Below are 26,558 nucleotides of genomic sequence, written 5' to 3' on the forward strand. Positions count from 1 at the left end.
CGTCCTTTTACCTGCGAACATCTGCCCCCAATCATCTTTTGAAAGTTCTTGCCAAATACTCTCAAAATTAGCCTTCCTCCAATTTAGAATTTCAACTTTTAGATCTGGTCTACCCTTTTCTATCACTATTTTAAAACTAATAGAATTATGGTCGCTAGCCCCAAAGTGCTTCCCCACTGACAGATCAGGCACCTACCCTGCCTTATTTCCCAAGAGTAGGTCAAGTTGTGCACCTTCTGTAGTAGGTACATCCACATACTGAATCAGAAAATTTTCTTGTTCACACTTAACAAATTCATCTCCATTTAAATCCTTAACACTATGGCAGTCCTAATCTATATTTGGAAATTTAAAATCCCCTACCATAATCACCCTATTATTCTTACAGATAACTGAAATCTCCTTCCAAATTTGTTTCTCAATTTCCTGCTGACTATTAGGTGCTCTACATTGCAATCCCAATAAGGATTGAAAGAAATTGATCTGTATTAAACTTTATATATTGTCAAATTATAACTGCTATGTGATGTGCTTTATAAATGTCATGACTGATGTATTTTTGGAAAATAAATATTCTTCATGCATTGTGATGAAGGTATCAAACAAAGCAGAGATTGAAGGGTAGGAGCTAAGCGAAGGAACATTAGAGAAAAGACTTTGGCTGACTTAGTCTCAAACATGTTTTCACATCCAGTTGGAAAATGACATTTCACCTGGAAAGGACAAAGGGAGATAATTAAGGAGGAAATTGAAAAGGATGAAGAGAATATGAGAAAAAGACAACACACAGATGTAAAATGTGAAATTGCTTTTCAAATGTGTACAAATGCTTACCTTACTATTTTATACTATTCACATTATCTTTACATTGCAGATTTCACAGGCCACAATTGTCTGTTTATCCCATATAAGCAAAGCCAGCCTTTTTGAAATTCGAGACTGGTGATTTGTAGCCTCCTTTGATAATCCAGGCAGCTATACAGTGAATAATTCAACAGTAAAATTCCAAAAAGAATATTTGCTTTACTCTGTAGACATGCTCAAATGATTACAAACTGCAACTGAATTTGTTAGGCAACTTAAGAATGGGAGTATGCACTCAAGATAGAGAAGATTCTCATAATACGACAGATAGATTGAACACGCAAACCTGAAAAAAATTAGCTATATATCTGCTATGAGCATTCGAGTGGGGAAAAAGTACATTGAATGGAACTAACAATTCTGGCTACAGTTGTCTCTGACCTTGCCAAAACGCTCAGGAAGCAGAAATCAGAACCTTACTGTTTTCCTTAAGGCATGTTTTGGAGCCAACAAGGAAAGTGCTTGGAATATCTTTGACAGGAATGTCTTGTTCCTCTGAGAAAGTCTCAAATCATTTCCTTTCTGTCTCAAATGAATACGGAAGAATTGCTTCCCTTTCCAATTTCACATTTAACTACCTCGCTCAGAGATTTAAGATCAACAGAGGAAAATTAATTTTGAAATTATCCCATCCTCTTAAAGTGATGAGTTTTTCATACAAACAACAAATACAACTTTCTTGGCAGCTAATTTGGGTCTGTAGAAATTTTGGCTGAATAGCTAAGACAATGACATGCAGCACAAAATGGCTGATTTTCACCTCATGCTATCATCAGCGTCATTTCGTTTGGCTAAGAAGAAAACATACACAAAAGAAATTTATATACAAATAGAAGCAAACATTTATGTAATATTAGTACTCATGCATGTAAACAGATTTTAAATAAAAATGTTCCTACGCTCTAGATAAAACTCCTTGGATTTCTAAATTATCTACTTGGCCTGATGTCACATTTGGTTAAGCAACATTTTCTACAGCTTCTTTCTCTTTTTGATAAAAGTCTGTTTTTTGATGTTCATTGTGTGTGTTTGCCAACCACAACCGCCCAAATAAATGCCCTTGCAGTGAACTTGGGTTCAGTAAAAATACACAAAGAACTTTTTTTGGTGGTGAACAATCCAAAAGGCCAATGTCAATATCGCATCTCCACAACAAAGTGATTCAAGTTTTCGTTCACTTGCCCTTAGCTCTATCGAATCAAACATTATCAGTCTTGTTTAGTCAGTGGCCCGTACTGGAGAGTGTCCTCAGGGTTTGTTCCATTGGACTGCTATAACTTTGGATGGAAGTCAACAGATATGCCTGATTCCACAGTTTCTTTATAGCAATCTTTTGCTGAAGTTGCAGTGATCAATTGGGAGAAACGTTGAGGAAATTCCTGAAATATTGTTTCTTGACAATCCTGAAAACAAAATAAATGATGCCCAGCGGATTCAAATGTTCTGCAGATCATCACCATTTTAGGCCAAATGCAGGTTCAGCTGTACATCTTTCAGAGTGGGTGTTAACTAGAGTGGCAAAGTTGAAAAAAACATTGGCTGATGTCCCAGTCTCGAGTTGAAGAGTATGGCGCTGAAAAAGCACAGCCAGTCAGGCAGTACCTGAGGAGCAGGAGAATCGACATTTTGAGTATAAACCCTTCATTAGGATCTGCTTATTCTACCACCTTCTGCATTGACATTATCTTAGCATCAATAGCACTTGTAACCATTCGATTTTAGCCTATGCCTCAATCCAAAGGGATAGTATGGGCAGGAAAAATCACTGCCATTTAGTGTACTCAAACAAAGTGATTATAGTTTTCCTCACTCATATTCTGCAATACATTGACAAACTTGATTTCTAATGGACACCAAAAATTCTGAAACAGGCATCAGCCTCAGGGAAAGAGATCTGTAGGTTTTAGTAAGAGTTTGGTGGAATGGAGCAGGGGCATGTCACGATTTTTGATTTGGGAAGGTCCAATCCCAGGGAGGAGTCCAAACTGTTGGGTGGGGAGGATATTTTATCCCTGACCCTGAGGGGACTGGTTGTTTAATCCTAAACTGAAGAATGAATGCTTCATGGGTAGGATGGTGGTGGGATTTGATAGGATGGAGTCGTAGGTTGATTCTAGGGAACAAGGTAAGTTCGTAGGGTAAGAGGACAGACGGCAGGAAATACCCTCAACAGTGATGTAAGGGGCAATTGTGCTTTCCCTTAAAGCTGCTGGAGATCCGGCTAAACAGGTTTGAACATGTCAAGCTTAAATATTATGATAGGTTTCCGGCTCATTATAAAGTTGAAATGGCGATGTTACTTCTTGGGAGCTAGTTGACTGCTCCAGTCCTTAATTCTGATTTTTTCAAACCCAGATTGGAGCTGGGCTGGGGCTCAGTTTCAACTCATCAAAATTTTTATTTCTTCCCTTATCCTGACGTAATCATTTTTTGGAGGTTAAAACCCATCTCATTATGTCCAATGCCAAGCATTTCTTGACTTTGAGCAACTTGAAATAATAGGAATGTCACTCAAGAGTAGTGTGACAGGAGTGATAGGTAAATATTCACTGCAAGGACCTAGCACTTATAATAACTTTCTGAATTAAGCCACTTTTCAAATATCGAGTACAAATCTGGTCAGTTAAAGATGTTGCTAAACTTGAGACGGGGCAGAAAAGATTCCCAAGGATGTTGCCAGAACTGGATGGTTGAGTTACCGGGAGAGGTTGAATAGGCTGGGGCCTTTTGCCTGGAGCATCAGAGGCTGAAGGGTGATGTTAAAGATATTTTTAAAATCATGAGGGGTGTGGATAGGGTGAATAGCCAAGGTCTTTTTCCTACGGTGGAGGAGTCTAAAACTAGAGGGCAGAAGTTTAAGGCAAGAGGGGAAAGATTTTAAAAAGACCCAAGAGGGTAACTTTTTCATGCAGCAGGTGGTGAATGCATGGAGCAAGCTGCCAGAGGAAATGGTGGAGGTGGATACAATTACATCTAAAAGGCAGCTAGATAGATGGGAATATGAATAGGAAGGGTTTAGAAGGATATAGGCCAAATGCTGGCAAATGGGACTAGGTCAGATTAGGATGCTTGGTCAGCACAGATGAGTTGAACTGAGGAGTCTGTTTCTGTGCTGTATGACTCTATGAGTCTGAGTACCTGCGGCCTGTTATCTTTGAGGCAGAAGAATTTAGAGAGTTCTTTATCTCTCCCGATGTCTCATGCTCTGTTTTTCTCTCTCTCAGACACAAAGAATGATGTGTGTTCTCACAGGTGAAGGAAGAAATTGTTCTTGTTTGAAAAATCCTTTACTCGCTAAACTTCCATAGTTAAGCTGGAAATGTTGAGTAAGTATTCAAAGAAGGTAGCTAAGTGCATCTCCTCACATGAAGCGTAGAGAACAGTTGATTGGGTGCATTGGGAGCACTGTGTACTTTTCAGTCATGTGTTTTATATAAATAAATCCGTGAAAAACTGAGGATTTGCCACAGATTAGTAAAAGGCTATCTCAGTCCACCTGTTTTAAAGAAAGGGGAATTCATGTATGACATTTCAAGTTTTCTTAGCAGGTTCTCTGTTATGAACTGTGGTTTTTTCATATTGATTACATTGATATTGAACTGTAAAAGACACATTTCAGATCACAGGATCAAAGTGACCCAAGCTGAACCACAGAGAATATTTAGCTGAGCCAATTCAGTTAAATTGGAACAGGAACCAAATGTGTTTGTGTACATTTGCGCATACCTAGTTTCCTGAAAAATATTCTTTCTAAATTTTCTGTTTTATACGTTGAGCCAGCTAACCTTGTCATTGGTGCACGCAAGCCAGGACTTATCAGTTCTGGTCCTCAGCCTGGCTAAATGGGAAGGGTTCGTGATAGGAAGGGCATACAGCTCTAAAGTTACCCACCAAAACCAAAAACCATAAATGAAATGAATGCAATGAACCAACATTGTGGCAACACCATGTAAAAGGGGAAAAGCCAGGGGAGTAGCCATGGGTTGCGCCAATTGTAGTTCAGTGAGTAACTCTCTCACTGTTGGCTTTAAAGGTGGTAGGTTCAAATCCCACTCCAGAAACTTAATGATAAAATCACAGGTGAGGTGCCACTGAGGGGGTGCTGCTCTTTTTAGAGGTGCATTTGTTTAGATAACACATTAAACCGGGGTTCCATCTTTCCAGAGGTAAATATCAATTATCCCATGGCCACATGTTGGCTCAGCGGTTAGTATTGCTGGCTCACAACACCAGGGACCTGGGCTCAATTCCTTGGTTGACTGTCTTGTGTGGAGTTTGCACGTTCTCCCCATTTCTGCGTGGGTTTCCTCTGGGAGCTCTGATTTCCTCCCACAGTACAAAGCTGTGCAGATTGGATGGATTGGGCATGCTAAATTGTCCATAGTATTCAGGGATGTGCAGGCTAGGTGAGTTAGCCATGGGAAATGCAGGGATAGGGTAAGGGGGTGTGTCTGGGTATGATGCTCTTCAGAGGGTCAGTCTGGACTCAATGGGCTGAATGGCCTGCTTCCAAACTGTAGGATTCTATGATTCTAAAGAATATGGTTGCCCTGGCCAATAACTGTTCCTCATTTACAATCACTAAAACAGATGGTCTGATCAATATCTCATTACCTTTCTTGCAAAATCAGCAGTTGCATTATGTTATAATGGTGATTCTACTTCAATAATAATTCATAGAATGTAAAACATTTTGGAACATCCCAAGGTAATGAACTGTGCTATAAGAATTCAAGTTCTTTTTCTCATTCTGTGATGCCCTACAAGGAAGTTCCAAACAGATTAGTGAACAGTAAATTACATTGCTAGACTGTAGTACAAGTTCTCCTTTTTTATTTGATTAAATACTGTGCCCAGAGACAGTGTACTATTTGCCCCAAGCCTCCGGCATGTTGCAGCTATCACTGTCAGCAGAACTTCAAGATAAATGCTCTAAGCGTGCATACAACTCTCTCTCTCTCTCCATCTCTCAACCTCCTGAATAACAATATCTATACAACATCTTTAATGCAGAAAATACTTCATACACTTTGGAAATGTCATGAGGTAATAGTGGTTGCCCTGCCAAAGAGGAAAATATAAGGAGGAGAGGGAGTTGAAATGGAATAGTATAAATGATGCCTGAAAGAGCATGAGATTTAATTAGTTGATGACATTGCAAAATGAGTACACTAGAAGCAAAAACGTTAGAGGCACTGAGAGATCTACAGTTGCAAAACTGAAAGAATAAAAAGGGTGAAAACAAAATTATCTAAACTTAGTGATGAGAAGCTTAATTTGGAAATATTGGTGGACTGCAACTTAATGTAAGCAAGTCAAGGCAGAAATGATGGGTGTGGATGTCTTGGTGCAGTATATTATACTGAAGCTGATGAACCCAAGCTTGTAGAACAAAGCTGGCCAGAATAGCATTGGAATAAATTAATATGGTGATGGTAAAAGCATAGATATAAGAATTTCACTTAAAAGGCAATGACACAAAAGTAGATGGCCATTTGATTTAAGAAGACATCAATGGAAACAATGCTTTCTTTCAAATTTACTTATTGAGATGTTTTCTTAAATACGTGATTACAAAATGTTGCTTGAAGTATCCACATACATGCATCAAGTATTACATGGCAAAGAGGTAAAAACAATGACTGCAGATGCTGGAAACCAGATTCTGGATTAGTGGTGCTGGAAGAGCACAGCAATTCAGGCAGCATCCGAGGACAGGCAAAATCGACATTTCGGGCAAAAGCCCTTCATCAGGAAGGCTTTTGCCCGAAACGTCGATTTTGCCTGTCCTCGGATGCTGCCTGAATTGCTGTGCTCTTCCAGCACCACTAATCCAGAATAATACATGGCAAAGTCTGGACAGTATTCTGAAGGATGCTGTACCTGCACAGCTGAATGAGAACATTGGCTGGAAACTCTGCTTAATCTTGAATAGAATGTTTGGTATGAACAATCTGATTCAACCTCAGACAACAGGCATGTGGACTCAGTGGCTGAGGTTTAGTGTTTGTGTTAGTGCAGCAGAAAATTGGTTCAGCCTTGGTTCTATTTCACTGGAAGTAATTTGAGCTAATCCAGGACTGGCTATTAGACAAAGACAGTGGCAGCTGAAGGGTCAGGAGATGTACTGAAGACAACAGAGCTAGCTGTAAGCAGCACATAGAAACTAATCTCATGTCTTTGGATGTTGTCTTCATAGGGCAATATGTAGAAAAAGATGACAAGGTGGGAGACTCCAGAAGTCACAGTGTGGAGGTGGTATGATGATGCTATCATTTTTAAAAAGGTTATTTTGCCCTTGGGGTTTTTTTGAAGAAAGGTCATAAAGGCAGAGACACTGAAATGTCTGGGCATGAGCCTTTTTTAACAATGATGTGGTGGAGCTAATGTTGGACTGGTGTGTATAAAGTTAAAATTCACACAAAACCAGGTTATAGTCCAACAGGTTTATTTGCAAGTCCAAGCTTCATCTGATGGTTGTGTCTGTGTCTGGGCCTGTGCCTATGAGTGCGTGTGTGTGAGAGAGAAAAAGTGTGTGCATATGTGAGTGTGAGTGTGAGTGTGCGTGTGTGAGTGTGTATGTGACAGTGTCTGTGCAGGTGTGCGAATATGTGCGTGTAAGTCTGTGTGTGGGAGTATATAGTGAGTCAGGATTACCAATAGTGTGACGTGAACTCAAGGTCACGGTTGAGGTTGGCCTCATGGATATGGAGCTTAGCTATCAGCCTCTGCTCGCCGATTTTGTGTTGTTGCCTATCTCAAAGTCCATCTTGGAGGTTGCTCACCTGAAGATAGTGTCTGCCTGGCTTCCCTTTTCCCTCCAGCTTGTCTCTGAAGTATTTAGTTTGTCCTTAACTCTCTCTGATCTGAGATAGCTTCCAAACCCGAGCTTCCCTAGCTTATGGATCCATGTGTTAATTCTTAGACATCAGGCAGAAATATTGCCTGTCTGCTACTCTGTGCTCCTGAACATAAACCTGAACTGGAAAGGGTATGACATTTTTAATTCCCCAAGCTGGTAAAGCATACAGATAGCATAAACTGTCACAATGATTCATTCCTGCTGGCACAAGAATCAAGTAGGAAAGGTGACCCAGCCATGACTAATAAGTGACATTTATCATAAATTGCAACAGATGTGAGGACTGAAAGAAATTTATATTTAAGTAAAGGAGGATAAAGGGATTACCGAAGAGGGGTAAAGTAGGGTTCAGGAGTAAGCTTTTAGAGAACATACAAACTGATAGTAAAAGCTTCTTTAGGTATGTGAAGATAAAAATTGTAAGGGAAGACAATCAGAAATGTTGCAGGTTATAATAAGGAATAAAGAGTTGGCAGACCAATTATTACATATTTTGGTTCTGTCTTCACAAATAAAGCACCAAAAATACTGCGGAATATAAGATCTGGTGAGAGGAACAAATTGAAAGGGAAACTGATGGGATTAAAGGCCAACAAATTCCCAGGGCCCCATAATCTACATCTCAAAGTACATATGGAAGTGGCCCTGTAAATAGTGGACACATTGATGGTCATCCTTCAAGATTCTATTGACTTTGGAACAGTTTCTATGGATTCGAGGAAGCCAATGTAACCCCATTATTTTAAAAACGAGGTAGAGAGAAAACAAGGGATTATAGGCTGGTTACTTTAACATTTGTATTGGAAAAAGTGCTACAGTCCATCACAACAGATTTAATAGCAGAGCACTTAGAAAATAGTAACAGGTTTGGATAGAGTCAACATGTATTCATGACACAGAAAAAGGTATTTTTCAAGGGTTGATAAGTAGCGTTGATAAAGGGGAACTAGAGTATGTGGTTTACTTGGACATTCAGAAGGCATTCAATGAGATCCTACATAAGAGTTTAGCATGTAAAGTTAAAACATATGAGATTGGGTTATATATTGACATGAATTGAGAATGGGCAAGTAGACAGGAAATAGAATAGGAATAAACAGATCATTTTTTGGGTGGCAGCCAGTGACTAGTACTTTACCACAAGGATCAGTGTTTGGATCTCAGTTATTCATGGAGAAAGTGAGGACTGCAGATGCTGGAGATCAGAGCTGAAAATGTGTTGCTGGAAAAGCGCAGCAGGTCAGGCAGCATCCAAGGAGCAGGAAAATCGACGCAGGTTAGGAAGGTGGTTCTGAGTTCGAGGGTTGGGAATGAGACAAGGTGGGGGGAGGGGAAATGAGGAAACTGGAGAAATCTGAGTTCATCCCTTGTGGTTGGAGGGTTCCTAGGCGGAAGATGAGGCGCTCTTCCTCCAGTCGTCATGTTGCTATGGTCTGGCGATGGAGAAGTCCAAGATTTTGAATCTAGTAGTGTTTAATTTGGCACGGGCACAGAAAAGAAGAATTATGAGTAATACAGGATAAGTCAATGATCAGATAATAAAGGATTATTAAGTCAAGAGCTATTATAATGTCATACAATTTCATATTCAGTTTGAGGATGGGAAACTTGGTTCTGTAACAAGTATCTTAAGCCTAAATAAAGACAACTGAAAAGATGTTGAGACAGAGTTGGATTAGATTCCCTACAGTGTGGAAACAGGCCCTTCGGCCCAACCAGTCCACACCGACCCTCCGAAGAGTAACCCACCCAGAGCCATTTCCCTCTGACTAATGCACCTAACCCTCGAACTCAGCACCAGCTTCCTAACCTGCAATCTTCTTCCTGACCTCTTCACCCCCACTCCCACTCTGGCCTATCACCCTCACCTTAACCTCTTTCCACCTATCGCATTTCCAACACCCCTCCCCCAAGACCCTCCTCCCTACCCTTTATCTTAGCCTGCTTGGCACACTCTCCCCATTTCTGAAGAAGGGCTCACGTCCGAAACGTCGATTCTCCTGCTCCTTGGATGCTGCCTGACCTGCTGCACTTTTCCAGCAACACATTTTCAGCTCCCAGTTATTCATAGAATGCATTAATGAGTTAGATGAGGGAACTAAATGCAATATCTCCAGTTTGCAGATGACACAAAGCTGTGTGGGAGGGTAAACTGTGAGGAGAATATAGAGATACTTCGCTGTGATTTGGACAAATTGAGAGAGTTGACAAATGCATAACAAATATGGTACTATGTGGATAAGTATGAGATGATCCACTTTGGTAGCAAAAACAGGAAGGTGATTATTACTTGAAGTGTGATAGATTGGAGAAAGGGACAGTGCAACAATGTCTTGGTGTCTGTACCCCAGTCACTGGAAGTATGACATATAGGTGTAGCAGGTGGTGAAGAAGCAAAATCGCATGTTGGCCTTTGTAGTGACAGACCTTGAATACAGGAGTGGGCCTGTCTTGCTGCCGTTGTGCAGAGCTTTTGTGAGATCATACATGGAGTTTTTGTACATTTTTGGTCTCCTTATCTGAGCAAGGATGTTCTGTTTATGGAGGGAGTGCAACAAAGTTTTGCCGGACTGATCTCTGGGATGACAGGAATGACAAATGAAGAGAGACTGGATCTGATAAGGACCATATTTACTTGAGTTTAGAAGAATAAGGTGGGATCTCATAGAACCGTGTAAAATTCTAACAGGGTTAGATACGCTGATGCGGGACTGATGCTCAGATGCTTGGGGAGTCCAAAATCACGGGTCACAGTCTAAGGATATGGTGTAGACTGCTTAGGACTGCATAGAGTCACAGAGTCATAGAGATGTACAGCATGGAAACAGACCCTTCGGTCCAACACGTCCATGCCGACCAGATATCTCAACCCAATCTAGTCCCACCAGTCAGCACCCGGCCCTTATCCCTCCAAACCCTTCCTATTCATATATCTATCCAAATGCCTCTTAAATGTTGCAATTGTACCAGCCTCCACCACTTCCTCTGGCAGCTCATTCCATACATGTACCACTCTCTATGTGAAAAAGTTGCCCCTTAGGTCTCTTTTATATCTTTCCCCTCTCACCCTAAACCTCTAGTTCTGGACTCCCCGACCCCAGCTAAAAGACTTTGCCTATTTACCCTATTCATGCCCCTCATAATTTTGTAAACCTCTATAAGGTGCCCCTCAGCCTCAGATGCTCCAGGAAAAACAGCCCCAGCCTGTTCAGCCTCTCCATATAGCTCAAATCCTCCAACCCTGGCAACATCCTTGTAAATCTTTTCTGAACCCTTTCAAGTTTCACACCTTTCCAATAGGAAGGAGACCAGAATTGCATGCAATATTCCAACAGTGGCCTAACCAGTGTCCTGTACAGACTTTGCCTATTTACCCTATCCATGCCACTCATGATTTTGTAAACCGCGATTAGGTCACCCCTCAGCCTCTGATGCTCCAGGGAAAACAGCCCCAGCCTGTTCAGCATCTCCTTATAGTTCACATCCTCCAACCCTGGCAACATCCTTGTAAATCTTTTCTGAACCATTTCAAGTTTTACAACATCTTTCCCATAGGAAGGAGACCAGAATTGTATGCAGTATTCCAACAGTGGCCTAACCAATGTCCTATACAACTGCAACATGACCTCCCAACTCCTGTACTCAATACTCTGACCAATAAAGGAAAGCATACCAGACGCCTTCTTCACTATCCTATCGACCTGCGACTCCACTTTCAAGGAGCTGTGAACCTGCACTCCAAGGTCTCTTTGTTTAGTAACACTCCCTTGGACCTTACCATTAAGTGCATAAGTCCTGCTAAGATTTGCTTTCCCAAAATGCAGCACCTCGCACTTATCTAAATTAAACTCCATTTGCCACTTCTCAGCCCATTGACCCATTTGGTCAAGATTCTGCTGTAATCTGAGGTAACCCTCTTCACTGTCCACTACACCTCCAATTTTGGTGTCATCTGCAAACTTACTAACTGTACCTTTTATGCTCACATCCAAATCATTTATGCAAACGACAAAAAGTAGAGGACCCACCACCGATCCTTGTGGCATTCCACTGGTCACAGGTCTCCAGTCTGAAAAACAACCCTCCACCACCACCCTCTGTATTCTACCTTTGAGCCAGTTCTGTAACCAAATGGCTCATTCTCCCTGTATTCCGTGAGATCTAACCTTGCTAATCAGTCTCCCTTGTTGAATGCCTTACTGAAGTCCATATAGATCACATCTACCGCTCTGCCTTCAGCAATCCTTTTTGTTACTTCCTCAAAAAACTCAATCAAGTTTGTGAGACATGATTTCCCACGCAGAAAGCCATGTTGACTATCCTTAATCAGTCCTTGCCAATTAGGAGAAAATTCTTCACCCAGAGAGTGGTGGACCTGCGGAATTCTCTGCCACAGAAAGTGATTGAGGACAAAAAATTGATGTTTTTCAAGAAGGAGATTCATGTAGTTCTTAGGGCTTAAGTGATTAATGGGTACCCTGTAAAACAGGGAACTTGATACTGAGTTGGATGATCATCCATGATCATGCTGAGTGGCAGAACAGACTCGAAGGGCCAAATGGCCTTTTCCTATCCTACTTTCTATGTTTCTATGCATAGACAGAACAAATTGAGCAGCTAAACGTGAAAATATACTAAGGGACATCAAAAGAGAAGGTAACCCAGCCTCCCATATAGTGGCAATGACTAAAATATGATTAAACATTTCTATTAGATTGTACTTTGGGCTTATAATCTCATTAATGCTTTTTGTAGCTCTGAAGTATTGTAAGCAGCAGATGTGTAGCTTTTCATTGCCACAGATATAGCGCATTGACATTATCCTGCATTGTGCAGAGCCTGATGCTTCATTGTGCAATGATATACAGCTTGGCATTCAAAGTGTAGCCCAACATTGCAATGTTCCAGTTTCTCCCTTGCTGAATCTAAGTAATTTGAAATGCTGCAGAAACAAAAAATAAAATTGCTTCTACCTTTAGATATCCAGAAAAACACTAACTTTTGTGTTTGAATCTGTTAGGAAACATTTCAAAGATCTCTAGCAGTCCAACTAAAATATGGGCAAAAGTGAGGACTGCAGATGCTGGAAACCAGAGTTTAGATCAGAGTAGTGCTGGAAAAGCACAGCAGGTCAGGCAGCATCCGAGGAGCAGGAAAATTGACGTTTCGGGCAAAAGCCTGCCTCCATTCCTGATATCAATTTTCCTGCTCCTCGGATGCTGCCTGACCTGCTGTGATTTTCCAGCACCACTCTGATCCAAACCAAAATATAGCTCAGCAAGGGCCAAATGATTCTCTTGGGCCATGAATAAACTGCTGAGTTGCATAAACATGCCTACAGGAGCTGCTTATTCAGGTAGTTTCTGGAAGCCTTTCCTTCCTGATTGCTGTCTGTGGGTCAGGAAATCGAGGATCCAGTTGCAGAGGAGGGGAGCAGAGTCCAGGTCTTAGAGATTGGAGATGAGTTTGGTTGGAATTATGGTGTTGAAGTTAGAGCTAAAATCACTTAATAAGAGTTTGACTTAGGTGTCCTTGTTACCCAGATGTTTCAGGGATGAGTGTAGGGCCAGGGATATGACATCTGCTGTGGACCTATTGTGATGGTAATCTGGGAGTCTGGAGTTGATGTGTGTCATGCCTCAACCCTCACAAGTTCTTCATTATGATGGATGTCAGAGCCACTGGGTAGTGGTCATTAAGGCACATTGCCTGATTTTTCTTTGGCACTGGGATGATAGTGGTCTTTTTGAAGCAGGCGGGAACCTCAGATCAGAGTAAGGGGAGGTTAAAGATGTCTACAATTACTCCTACCAGCGGGATCTGAATGTACAGCCAGGGACTCCATTCAGGCCAATTGCTTTCTATGTGTTCACTCTCAGGAAGGCCAATCTGATGTCTGCAGTGTTAACTGTGGGTAAAGGTGCACCCAAGGCTATTGGAGCAGGTGACAATGTTTCACTAACCTTCTGTTCAAAATAAGCATAAGAAGCATTGAGGAGGGATGCATTATTGCTCACAAATTATCCATGCTGGGCCATTCAATGCTACAGTCGAGAAAGCACACCAATGCCTTTACTTCCTCAGAAGGCTAAGGAAATTTGGCATGTTCAGAATGATTCTTGCCAATAGATCTTATAGATGCAACATAGAAAGCATCCTATCAGGATGCATCCCAGCTTGATTTGGCGACTGCTTTGTCCAAAATTGCCATCCTTCCATTGACTCTGTCTATGCTCACTGCTGTCTCAGGAGGGCAACCAACATAATCAGAGAGCCTCCCAGGCCGGTTACACATTCTTCCACCCTCTTCTGTTGGGCCGAAGATACAAAAGATTGAAAACACATACCAACAGATTTAAGAACAGCTTCTTCCCTGCTATTATCAGACATTTGAATGGACCTCTCAAAAATTAGAGTTGATCTTTGTCTGTGCCTTCTCTGTAGCTGTCACACTATATTTTGCATTCTATTCTACTACACTGATGTATTTATGCAAGGCTTGATTTTTCTGGATAGCATGCAAAACAATACTTTTCACCGTGTATTGATACATGTGACAATAATAAATCAAATCAAATATGAAGTAGTGTTGTTGGAATCAGTGGTGCGCATCAGGCTACATGTAATAAGGGTGCCCTGCTTTTGACCTTGCAAACTTCATGTGGGCCTGCACTACCAACAGGGCACTGACATGCTAAAGGTATGATCATAACTGAGGAAGTATGCAAGTGCAAAAATCACGAGCTTACACTCCATGTGTACAGCATCATTAATTGAGAATGTGGGTCTAAGACTTAACATCTATGTTCAATGCATCATGTGGCTCTCTGCTGGCAGCCTACAAAGTGAAATGCAGAAGTTTTCTCTTATTAGCATTATGTCCAAGAACAAACAGCATGAACATGTCCAGCTCTTTGCTGAAATTTCGAGCATTGAATTGCACAAACAGGTTGGAAATTGTTTCAGGCTGAAACTACTTTCTGTGCAAATTTTAGTAAATGTATCAAATGCCTGAATTAAATTCTTGTGGTAGCTGTTTTAACAGAGGTGTCAACTGAGTTAAAATTAAAAGGTTAGTAACTAATCAAATTTTAGTTGAGCATGTGAACACATTTCTCAGAAATAGCTCATAAAGTCGCTTAAAGTCTGAGTTGTACCATTAATGTGTCTGGCAACTTAATGGAACAGTGACTTTAGAATTAACTGAGTTGGCACAAAATACCAGGACTTATTTTCTCTGCTTTATGAATTAAGCTTCTTAATTCAAAAGCAATTCATATTCAGAAATAAGTTCAGAGCTTTTCCGATAATGTAGCCTCCAAGTTAGAGATCCAGTTCAGTCCATCTTAAATGCCCCACGTTGTTTTGTGTTGTTAACTAAAACAATTCTACAATTTGAAATGAAATGATATGCCTAAAGCAGCGTTTCCCGAGGTTTCAGTTTTCATACTGCCGAGGGAATGAGGCGATTTTCTGGCCAGATGCCTGTTTACTTTTCTTGCAGCACTGAAGTTGAACGCCTCATTTGTAGAAGTAATGAGACCATTGTAACTTGCCCAATGCATCCCTGCTGTTTGTTTCACACAAATCTGCATAATTAAATATGCTTAAGATTCTTCATCAAACTCTGTTTTATGCTCACATCAGTCTGTTACAGTATAAGATAGAAAAAGCAAAATTGTATGGGCCAGACACTAGCATATTTCATAGATACAAAAATATCATTGTCCTTTCTTTCAAACATAGAAAGTAATTGAAAGAGAAATAGTTAAAGTGTCGGAAATTCACATGCACCGCTCATGGAAGCAAAGCAGTGACCATGGGAATAGAAAATTCCTTTGACAGTGTTCCTGCCAAGTTTTTGGCATGTCCTTGGCCAAGTAGGGGTTGTATTGCTGAAGTCTACAGAGACTAGAGAAAGGATGAATTGAATTTAGTTCTCCTTTGTGAACACTGGGAGAGAAAAGGACACGGCAAAGCTTTTATTGACTAAACTCCAAATCTAGTGTGTCAAACTGGGAAATTGCTCAGTCAGATGAAAGCCAAAAATGGCCTGGTTTTAGTGTGGCTGAGACAGAGGAATCAATCTGAAAAACAACAGTGCCATTTAATGGTTGCAAGACTGGAAAATCAATGGAATACAGCTGAATTGCTAAGTTGAGTGCAGAGAGATTTGTGGGTTTTTCTTTCAATAATCTTATTGCAAGATAATGACTATTGAGTAGCAATAACTTTTTCAAAAACAACAACTTGGATATGTATAATGCCTATAACTTGATGCTTTACTGGAGTATGTTTAAAGAACATTTGACACCAAGTTTCATCAGAAGACGTTAAATAGTGACTAAGAAAGCTTATGAAAGAGATTGGTGTTTGCATGTACTTAAGAACAGAAAAGAAGAGATAGTTAAAAAAAGGTGATGGCGTGCTTGCCTTCACTGTTATAGAATCATAGAGATGTACAGCATGGAAACAGAGCCTTTGGTACAACTCGTCCATGTCAACCAGATATACTAAATTAATCTAGTCCCATTTGCCAGCTCTTGGCCCATATCCCTCTGAACCCTTTCTATTCATTTATCCATCCAAATACCTTTTAAATGTTGCAATTGTACCAGGTTCCATCACTTCCTCTGGCAGCTCATTCCATACATGCACCACCCTCTGCATGACAAAGCTGTCCCTTAGGTTCCTTTTAAATCTTTCCGCTCTCACCTTATACATATGCCCTCTAGTTTTGAACTTTCCCCCATCCTGGGGAAAAGTCCTTGTCTATTCACCCTATCTATGCCCTTCATAATTTTGAAGACTTCTACAATGTCACCCCTCAGCTCTGATGCTCCAGTGAAAATAGCCCCAGCCTATTCAGCTTCTTCTTGTAGTTCAAAAGCTCTAACCCTGGCAACATCCTTGTAAATCTTTTCTGAACCCTTTTAAGTTTCACAAAGTCCTTCCACCAAGAAGGAAGCCAGAATTGGATGCAGTACTCCAAAGTGGCCTAAGCAATATCCTGTGCAGACATAGCATGACCTGCCAACTCCTTTGTTCAATACACTGACCAACAAAGACACTGTCCTATCTACCTGTGACTCCACTTTCAAGGAGCTATGAACCTGCACTCCAAGGTCTCTTTGTTCCGTAACACTCTTCAGGATCTTACCATTGAGTGTATAGGTCCTGCCTGATTTGTTTTCCCAAAATGCAGCACCTCACACTTATCAAAATTAAACTCCATCTGCCACTCCTTGGCCCATTGGCCTATCTGATCAAGAACCCATTGTACTCTGAGGTAACCATCTTCTCTGTCCATTATATCCCCAATTTTGGTGTCATCTGCAAACATACAAACTGTATCTCCTATCTTCACATCCAAATCATTTATATAAATGACAAAAAACAGTGGACCCAGTACTGATCCTTGTAGCACACTGCTGGTCACAGGCCTCCAGTCTGAAAAGCAACCCTCCACCACCACCCTCTGTCTTCTACCTTTGAGCCAGTTCTGTATCCAAATGGCTAATTCTCCCTGTATTCCATGAGATCTACTCTTGCTAATCAGTCTCCAATGGGGAACCTTGTCAAACACCTTACTGAAATCCATATAAATCACATCTACTGCTCTGCCATCTCTGTCCAAGATGGTTCATGAAGTGATGTTCAACCTCCTCGTGGGAGCATGAGGTATTCATGCTCCCATGAGGGTGTTGAACAGTTCATCAACTTCACAAACACCTCGTACTCCCGCAAAGAAATTGAACAGTTCATCAACTTCACAAACACCTCGCACTCCCACAAAGAAATTGAACAGTTCATCAACTTCATGAACACCTTCCACCCTGACCTCAAGTGCACCTGGACCATCTCGGACACCTCCCTCTCCTTCCTGGACCTCTGCAGCTCAATTTCTGGCGATCGACTCAACACGGGCATCTACTTCAAACCCACAGACTTCCACAGCTACCTGGACTGCACCTCCTCACCCCTCCACTCCTGTAAAAATGCTATCCCTTACTCCCAATTCCTCCGCCTCCGCTGCATCTACTCACAGGAGGACCGATTCCACTCCAGAACATCCCAGATGGCCACCTACTCCAAGAACAGCAATTTCCCCTCCCACATGGTCAACAATGCCCACCAGAGCATCTCCTCCACTTCCCTCACTACCGCCCTTGAAACCCACCTCTCCAAACACAACATGCACAGAGCCCCCCAGGGATACAGCCCCTCCGGAAACAACGCATCATCTTCTGCCATTTCCACCACGATGGTCATACCCCACCACCAGAGATACATTTCCCTCCCCACTGCTTTCAGTATTCCACAGAGACTATTCCCCCCACACATCCCTTATTAAGTGCACGCCTCCCACCAACCCACCCTCCACTTCGGGCACCTTCTCTTGCCACCGCAAGAAGTACAAAACCTGCGCCCACACTTCTCCCCCTCACCTCCATCCAAGGCCCCAAAAGATCCTTCCACGTCCAGCAAAGATTTTCCTGCACATCCAAACACCTCATCTACTGTATACATTGCTCTCGATGTGGTCTCCTCTATATTGGGGATACAGGACGTCAACTTGTTGAACGTTTCACAGACTATCTCTGGGACACGTGCATCAAATAACCCCACCATCCTATGGCTGATCACTTCAAATCCCCCTCCCACTCCACCAAGGAAATGCAAGTCATGGGCCTCTTCCACTGCCAAATCCTAGCCACCTGACGAGGGGAGGAAGAACCTCACACTTATCAAAATTAAACTCCATCTGCCACCCCTTGGCCCATTGGCCCATCTGATCAAGATCCCGTTGTCTTCTGCCTTGGGATACTTCAGCCACACAGAATCAATGTCAATTTCATTAGTTTCCTCATCTCCTGTCCCTTCTTATTCCAGACCTAACCCTCCAATTTGGCACTGCCCTCTTGAACTGTCTTATTTGTTCATCGTTCTTCCCATCTATCTGCTCCACCCTCCACTCTGACTTACCACCATCACCTACCACCTCCATCCACTTATCGTATACATAGCTAGCTTCCCCGAACCCCACCCCCTCCCATTTCACCCCCCAACATTCCTGAAGAAGAGCTTATGCTTGAAAGGTTGACTCTCCTGTTCCTCGGATGGTGCCTGACCAGCTGTGCTTTACCAGTGCCACACTTTTAGTACCTAATTGGGGACTGGTCATATGACAGTAAAAACATCTTAATCATCATATCAGACTGTTATAATGAGTACAGTATATCCAAGATATCAAAGATTACAAAGAGATCTTGATCAAATGGGTCAATGGGTTGAGAAGTGGCAGATAGATTTTAATTTGGGTAAATGTGAGGTATTGTGTTTTGGTAAAACAAACAAGGGCAGGATCCATTCAATTAAAAGTAGGGCTTTGGAGTAGTGCTAAAGAACAAGGGGACCTAGGGATTCATATATATGACTCTTTGAAGTTTGCGTCACATGTAGATAGGGTGGTTGTGAAGTCATTTAACACTCTTGCCTTCATTACTCTGACCTTTGTGTATAGGAATTGGGACATCATGTTGAGGTTGTATAGGATGTTGGTGAGGTCTCTTCTGGAGTACTATGTTCACTTCTGTTACAGGAAGAATATTATTAAGCTAGAGAGGGTTCAGAAAAAAATTACCAGGATATTGCCGGGAATGGAAAGTTTGAGTTATAAAGATAGGCTGGATAGGCTGGGACTATTTTTATTGGCATGTAGGAGCCTGAGGGGTGACCTTTGAGAGGTTTATAAAATCATGAGAGGTATAGATAAGATGAATGTCTTTTTCAAGATTAGGGTGCATATTTTTAAGGTGAAAGGAGAAAAATTTTAAAAAGACACAAGTAACAATCTTTTTTTACACAGAGCACGGTTTGTGTGTGGAATGAACATACAGAGGAAGTGGTGGATGTGGGTGCAGTTACACATTGAAAACACATTTGGATAAGCACATGAATAAGAAATATTTGGAAGGACATGGGTCATGCACAGGCAAATGGGATTAGTTTAGTTTTGGGATTATGGTGACATGGACTGGTTGGACCGAAGAGTCTGTTTCTGTGAAATATGACTGTGACTCTAGAATTGAAACCAACAAAATTACTTTGGAATATTATAAATTTAAGTGCTGCTCTTTTATCATTGTGATATTACCCAGAGGTGGTTAATTTTAGACCACATGTTATTTTATCATTTCTATGAAACATTTCATTCTGAGAACAAGGAGTACTGTCAGAAGAAATGGATCACAGTGAGATCAGTGGAATCTGTGTGACAACATGCCTTCTTTGAAAGTCAATGCATCTGCTTTCAATTCTCATCAATTTAGAATTAATTCTTTAATTGGTGTGCAAAGTAAACAGAATATATGACAAAATCAGTGAAATATGAAGCGTAGCCCACTTGAATCACTAATCATAACTTTGTCACTTGCGAGCTATTAGGTTAGCCCACTTATAATATCCCTCTGACTCTCCCATTTATACAGAAGCTTACAGATGTTGAAAAAGTGTCATTGTAGATCTGTTTATACTGTGAGATGATTTCATTAGTAAGGAAGAGAAAATTGTACACGGGTGGCATTTTCTGTCAGCCAACACCACGCATCCACTGCAGAATGCTGACATATAAGCATTTTTTTACTTAAAGCAAACAATCAGAATTTTTTCCCCCTATTATTCTCTTTATTGATCTCATAGTGGGATCCAGTTCCATTGCAGACAGCAGCTTATATGTTTTATTGCATTGGACCCTTCTTGAAGAGGACAACCAGATGGCTAGTCAGCAAAGACAAAGCAATGCTAATCTTTTCTCTGACTCAGTCCAAGAATACTGAGGGCCATTGAAGTTTCACCACCTCTGCTTTAGCTGAGATTATTTAACTGATCACAGTGGGGATAGAAATCATTGTCTTCTTTGTTTGTTCTGCTCAGTACCATCCCATTAATCTCCACCTATTGCCCAATAATTTAACACATGCACTGTGTGAACATCGTAAACATAGCTTTTACTTTGGTAGGAAGTGAAGTTCCATTCCAACTATCGCTGAGTCCAACTTTCAAAACTCCCTACCAAATTAAATTGTGAGAAACCCTTCAACATGGATAGCAGTGGTTCATCACTCAAGGGCATCAAAGGATAGGGAACAAATGCCAGTTTAGCCAGTTTCACGATTGTGCATCATAACACTGGATCACCGATGGACATATTGAAGTTTTAAATTCTAACATATGCTTTTAAAACAGGACTGATACAAACAAAAGAACTGTGGATGTAAATCCACTGATTGTCAGAACAGGGTCTCTGTAAGGAATGTTAAAGAAGATTTTTTTTGGATAACCTTAACTCTATCACTTTTCATTTGTGTATGGGTGTTGGGTTATTATTTCATACATTTGTGTATGGGTGTTGGATTATTATTTCACTCTTTGATAATTTGGGAAAGTCTGGTTAAATTGTCTCCTTCTTACATATTAATTAATTTAGTTGAGGAAAAAGGGAGGGAATTGTTTTTAATTAACCTTACTGCAACCAACCAAGGGATGAGGTTAGCGAAGAAAGAGGGGCAGAATATCAACGAATCCCTACAGTGTGCATCTAACCTGCACATGTTTGGACTGTGGGAGGAAACTGGAGCACCCGGAGGAAACCCATGCAGACACGGGGAGGATGTGCAAACCCCGCACAGATGACCAAATCAAACCTGAGTCCATGGTTGCTGTGAGGCAGCAGTGTTAACCATTAAGCCACCATATCGCCCTCCTCACCTGGAAACGCAACAATCTGGTATACAAGATGTAGACCATAAGGTACAGAAGAATTAAGCTATTGGCCCATCAAATTAATTGCCATTCAATGAAGGCTGACATGATTCTTCACCCCATTCTCCTCCCTTCTTTCCGTAACCTTACATCTCTGGACTAATCAAGAACCTCTGTCTTAGATACAGTTAATGACTTGACCTCCACAGCCTTCTGGGGCTTTGAGTTCCAAGATTCACCATACTCTGGCTGAAGACATTTCTCTTCATCTCAGTTCTAAAGGGTTACCCCTTCAATCTGAGGCTGTGCCCTTCTGCCTTTCTCTTCCCAACCAGTGGAAACATCTTCTCCATGTCCAGTCTATCCGGCCCTCTCAGTATGATTGCAGAGAATAATAGAATTACACTGTATGGAAGAGGCTCTTTGGCCCATCAGGTCTGTTCCACTAAATTGTACTACTACCTATACTGGTCCTAATGTCCTGTAAGAGGCCCAAAGCCTTGAATATTATAAAACTTTAAGTGCTCACTCAAGTATTTTTCAAAGACTATGAGGTTTCCTGCATCAACTACCCTCCCCAGTTATGCATTCCAAACCCCTACCACCATCTGGGTGAAAACGGTTTTCCATAAATCCTCTCTAAACTGCCTACCTTTCACTTTAAAATGATGCTCCTTGTTATTGACTCTTCAACTAAGGGCTTATGCCCGAAACGTCAACTCTCCTGCTCTTCGGATGCTGCCTGACCTGCTGTGCTTTCCTAGCACCACACTAATCTCCAGCATTTGCAGTCCTGGAAACAGCTGGTTTCTATTGACCATAGAACATCGAATAGCACAACACAGTACCGGCCCTTCGGCCCATGATGTGCTGCCAAGCATTTATCCTAATCTAAGATGAACCTAACCTACACACCCCTCAATTTGCTGCCATCCATGTGCTTGTCCAGTAGTTGCTTAAATGTCCTTCATGTTTTTGACTCTGGTATTGTATTCCACACATCCACCACTCTCTGTGTAAAGAACCTGTCAGTGACATCTCCCCTAAACCTTCCTCCAATCACCTTAAAATTCTGACATCTCCCCTAAACCTTCCTCCAATCACCTTAAAATTCTGACCCCTCGTGACAGCCATTTCTGCCCTTGGGAAAAGTCTCTGGCTAACTAGTCTATCTGTGCCTCTGGCAGGAGGCAGGAGGGCACAGCCTTGTACACCTCTATCAAGTCAACTATCATCCTTCTTCGCTCCATTATGAAAAGCTCTAGCTCCCGCAACCTCTCTTCATAAGACATGCCCTCCAATCCAGGCAGCATCCTGGTAAATCGCCTCTGTAACCTCTCTAAAGCATCTACATCCTTCCTGTAATGGGCGACCGGAAGTGGACACAATATTCTAAGTGTGGTCTAACCAGGGTTTTGTAGTGCTGCAGTAAAATCTCACAGCCCTGAAACTCAATCCCCTTGTAAATGAAAGCCAAAACACCATACACCTTCTTAACAATCCCATAAACTTGTGTGGCAACCTAGAGGGATCTACGTACGTGGACCTCAAGATCCCACTGTTTCTCCACACCGCCAAGAATTCTGTCTTTAACCCTGTATTCAGCATTCCAATTCGACCTTCCAAAATGAATCACTTCGCATTTATCCAGGTTGAACACCGTCTGCCACTTCTCAGTTCAGCTCTGCATCCTGTCAATGTCCTCCTATTCGAAACAAAACAAACAAATTAAATGAGATTAAACCAAAGTAACATGGACAGGCCTAAAAGGATACTGTAACAAAACTCAAACTATCAAAAGGAAACTTACAAGTGAATATCAAACCATCATTTTGGGGGTGTGGAGTGAATAATGTATTGCAGCCCCAATGGTGCCCACTCGTCATGGAAGACCTGAAATGTAGCAATGGACACTGCATGCTCCCTCTCCATGGACACCTGAGTGTTGATGTACGCATGGAAAGGAAACAGGTGCAATGACCCCTTCCATACTGATTGTCTGAACCTGCAATGGATGCTTTAATTGGGCCCAGAAACAAACCAATGAGAATGTTCTCTGATATGCACACATCCCCACACACTTCAGACATGTTATGACACACATCTGGACCAGGTAGGTCTTGAACCCAGGCTTTCTGGTCCAGAGATAGGCATTATTGGGATTAAAGACCGATAAGTCCTCGGGCCATTATGGTCTACATACTAAGGAATTGGCAGCCAAAATAATGGATCCATTGGTTATAATATTCCAAACTTTCTTGGACTTGGGAATTGTTCTCGTGGATTGCAAAGATGCTAATATAACAACCTTATTCAAAAAGAGTGGGGGCCAGAAAGTAGGAAATTACAGACCAGTCAACATATGTTGTTGGGAAATTGATAGAATCCGTTATTCAGAAAGTAATAACTTCAAAACACATAAACCAGAGTTAGCATGGTTTTATGAAGGGTAAATCATGTTTGACTAATTTCCTGCAGTTCTTTGTAACAAGCAATATAGATAATGAAGATCCAGCAAATGTAGTACATCTGGACTTCCAAAAGGCATTTGATGAGGTACTGCAAAAACATTAAATACACAAGATAAGATCACATGGGATTGGGAGTAATTTATTAATTTTGATAGAGGATTGGCTAACCAACAGAAGTCAGACAGTTGGGATAAATGGTTCTTTTTCTGCTTGGCAAGATGTAACTAGTGGAGTTCCACTGGTGCTTGGGCACCAACTATTCACAATCTATATTAATGACTTGGATGCGGGGATAGAAAGTATTATAGCCAAGTTTGCAGATGACGCTAAAATAAGTGGAAAGGTAAGTGGCAGTGAAGAAATAAGAAATTTACCAAAGGACATGGATAGGTTATGTGAATGGGCCAAAATTTGGCAAATGACTTTTAAAGTGGAGGTGTATAAGGTTATTCATTTTGATTAGAGGGATAGAAAGCCAACTTACTATTTAAATGGGAAGCAGGTGAGAAGGAAGACAAATGGAATTTTGGCTAAAATTTACTGCTAAAGGAATAGAATATAAAAGTAGGGAAGTGTTTTTCCAGCTGTACAAGATATTAGTGAGACCGCACAATATTGAACTGCTGCTGTCCATGTGCTGCAGGTGGACCCACAATACAGTTAGCAGTAAGCGAATGCAAAAAGATTTTGTTAAGATGCTCAAAGAAGTTGAAAAAAAAGTCATTAAAGCTCAGAATCACAGTGATGGTTGTGCTAATTACATTCCATATGGAGCCAAGCCTAAGGGATGGTCTCTCTGGGTAAGTCAAATGCTGTGACAGAATTAAATTGCCATTTCTAAGCTACAGACGAGTGTTTGGAAAGTTTACCCCTTTGAATCCACCCTGTTGTTTTTAGTGAACAGCCAAACAAGAGCTGTGGGAATAAAGGGCAACGATGGTTTAATGGTATTATCACTAGACTGCCATACCAGAGACCCAGGTCATGTCCTTGGTACCTGGATTCAAATCCCACCATAGTGAAATTTGAATTCAGTAATAATCCAATCAGGAGTCGAATGAGGGCCATGAAACCATGCTCTGCCGAGCATTTATCTTAATCTAAGATCAATTTAACCTACACACTCCTCAATTTACTGCCATCCATGTGCTTGTCCAGCAGTTGCTTAAATGTACCTCATGTTTTTCAATCTGGTATTGCATTCCAAATATCCACCACTCTCTGTGTCAAAAGCCTGTCTCATGACAGCTATTTCTGCCCTTGGCAAAAGTCTCTGGCTAACTACTGTATCTGTGCCTCTCATTACCTCAAATGAGGACCATGAAACCAACAATTGTCAGGAAAAATCCATCTGGTTCACTGCCATCCTTACCTGGTCTGACCAACACGTGACTCCAGACCCATAGCAATGTGCTTGGCAATTAGGGATGGGAATAAATGCTGGCCCAGCCAGTGACGCCCACATCCTGTGGATAAATTAATAAACAGTGACACTATTTGACTTGCCGTGAACAGAAATGCGCTGTCTGAAAGAATGGTGGGAAGTAAAATCACTTGCATGTTTCAGAAGGGAATTGAATAAATACTTGAAGGCAAAATAAGTGGGAGAAATGGGCTTAATTGGATAGCTTTTTGGATGGTTGGCATTGTCTCGATGGATTGAACAGTCTTCTTCGGCACAATATCATCGCATGATCCCATAAATACACAAAGAAAACACACTCTTGATCTCAATTCTACTGCCTTTTAGTCAATTGATTACAGCCTTTATATTATTGTGGGATATGTCATCACTGCAGCACTGAAACTCCATGCCTGATAAACTCCAACAACTGCTGCTCTTTGAAGGAAGATAACATATGATGAAGTTCAGTGTCGAGAACTCAATCACTCTCTCGCCATCTAGAAATGTATTTCTTTCTGTGGGTGGAAAGAGGAGATCAAACAATTGTTGGGTTTGTCAGGTCATGCATCTTGTAAAGAAAGGATTAGCTGTGTGTTTGAGGAGATTTGAAAGTAGCAAAATTTGCCACTTGTTGCGTAAGTGATAGGCCAGATATTCACCACTCTCCTTTTTCCCCACACACTGTCTGAGAATTGAAAGAAATAATTCAATTATATTTTGAGCATGAGTTTGAATTGAGAACTGATCAAGATTATAAATCCTAGTGAGATTAACCAAATAGCTTGACAGCTGTCAGGATTCATGTTTGCTGCAACAGGAATTCTGCAACTACAAGTGTCAAAACTATGTCAAAATATCACAAGTGAATGAAGACATCAGATGTGGCAATTGCTCTTTGCATGAAATGATGGGTAATTAATCTTTTGAATTAGAGTCATTAAAGGTTTGATTGAATTGGCACTGAGAGACAGAACGTCTCAGGTCTATTGTTCTGTTTCTATATAGGTCAATTGAAAACATACAAATAAAGAAACAGTATGTTCTATTTCATGTCTTGGTCTTCCTTCTTTCAACTGCACATTTGCAACTGAACCAAAGTAAGCTGCCTTCTACTAAACAGCAAGAAGGACCTTGGTTGCCGAGACAACTTGCTGACAGAGACTATTAAAGTAAAGATGGCAAATGTCCAGTT

The sequence above is a fragment of the Chiloscyllium plagiosum genome, chromosome 6 (genome assembly GCF_004010195.1).
Source record: "Chiloscyllium plagiosum isolate BGI_BamShark_2017 chromosome 6, ASM401019v2, whole genome shotgun sequence".
In the NCBI taxonomy this organism is placed as follows: domain Eukaryota; kingdom Metazoa; phylum Chordata; class Chondrichthyes; order Orectolobiformes; family Hemiscylliidae; genus Chiloscyllium; species Chiloscyllium plagiosum.